This window comes from Sinocyclocheilus rhinocerous, unplaced genomic scaffold, assembly GCF_001515625.1.
Source record: "Sinocyclocheilus rhinocerous isolate Xijiao unplaced genomic scaffold, SAMN03320098_v1.1 scaffold395, whole genome shotgun sequence".
Lineage (NCBI taxonomy): Eukaryota > Metazoa > Chordata > Actinopteri > Cypriniformes > Cyprinidae > Sinocyclocheilus > Sinocyclocheilus rhinocerous.
Genome location: NW_015660890.1, coordinates 2270184 through 2272080, shown reverse-complemented (window position 1 = coordinate 2272080; position 1897 = coordinate 2270184).

Below are 1897 nucleotides of genomic sequence, written 5' to 3'. Positions count from 1 at the left end.
CTCTATGCGAGATCCCAATTCGTCGGTCATCCGACGTGACGTCGAGAGTGACCGACTGAAAGGGAACGTCTCGGTTACGTATGTAACCCTCGTTCCCTGAAGGAGGGAACGGAGACGTCACGTCCCGTCGCCACAGCTCCTGTACCACCGCTGAGCGGCCGGGTCACCGGCTTGGCTCCTCAGCGAAAACCTGAATATGCGTTGCATCTGCTGCCTACTTATACTCACGCTGTGATCAGCAGCAGCTGGATGCAATAATCGCATGCCAATGTGCATTGGCTCGTTTAGTTTACACTCGAAGTAGATTGGTCCCTCTAAGCGAGATCCCAATTCGTCGGTCATCCGACGTGACGTCTCCGTTCCCTCCTTCAGGGAACGAGGGTTACATACGTAACCGAGACGTTACTTCTCTCTTTTCATCATGTGAGACTATATGGTAATACGAAGGGAATCGGAATGGCTAAAGAAGCTGATCAGAGGCAAAACCTATCAAAAACCATTTATTTCTGTTTACAGAAACTCATCATATTCACTGCACATTATACCGAGGCAAAAGATTCATGTGTTATACAGCCAGTCACGTCGTTCAAAACCCTAAAGCAAAATAGCCGCCACACCGTTTCATATCTCAGAATCAATCCGACAGCAATGTCTGAGTAACGCTGCTCTCGGTCGAAGTACAAGCACATCATCCAGGTCTGATTTGGCCCTGAGGTGTTGCAAGACGATCTGCCTTCCACATCAGAGCGAAACGCATTTAGTTTTTCATCTCCATTCATCTGTATGCAGAAACGTGGTCAACGCACATTGGTATTATTCATTGAGTCAAGCTCAAAATCAAGCCAATTTCGCTTGTATCAGGCCCTTTTATTTAAACACGTGCATGGATTCGTGTAGAAATTTCAATTCCAGCGGGTGTCAGAAGTCAACATTTAATCACTATAGAAGCTGGACAGAGTGCATTTATTAATATTCAAATTCACGGTGCTGTTAACCAACTGATGCATCTGGTAAATACATTGCCGTAATTGCACAGATCTGACAAACTGTCGTTCAAACATACAAACCATTATCTGTGCAAATCACAGATGCTTCAGACATCCTCGCCTGTCTGAAACACACAACACCACTCACACAATTGTGAACAGAGAAATTAAACCAACAAGGAAATTGCTATTGATCCATATTCTCTGAAACACTGCCACATTATGCTATATGTAGCTTTAGCTGCCACATTATGCTTTATATGTAGATATGTAGCCTTCGGTTGTCAATAATGCATTCATGTGGAGATAAAATATGCTGCTGTTAAAATTCAGCAGTGTGTTCAATGTATATGCATGAAAGCTGAACCCTGTCGAGCAGTGCAGCCTCTTAACAAAACTAATGTGAGACAGAAAAGACACTGAGGAAGAAAGAGCCAAATCTGCATTATTATACGCTGCCAGCAGCCACTGCTGAGCTCTGTCTGGGTTATAAGCAGATCTCAGTCAATTATGGGTGATACAGAATGACAGAACCACATTTCTCCATATGGCTATCATGGCATGACTGTACACATCGTCCCTCTCTCACACTCTTATTTACATTAGCATGTGTTTAAGTAGAGTGAATCTGACAAAGAAATGACAGGGTCATCGTTCAACATAAAATAAAAAACATATATTTTTATATTATTAATTGACATTTTCATGACAATTAAATTGTTACAACTGAAATAAATACTGTGAATTAAGGAAAAAATAATTACTGTAGTACAGTAAATTAATTATTTTTATATATAAAATTTGCACAAGCAAAATTCAGTATGACAAACACTACCATGGTGTATACTTAGAATTATACTTAAATGTGTCTCATAACGATATAATTGATCATTTTCATTTCATCATTTTTT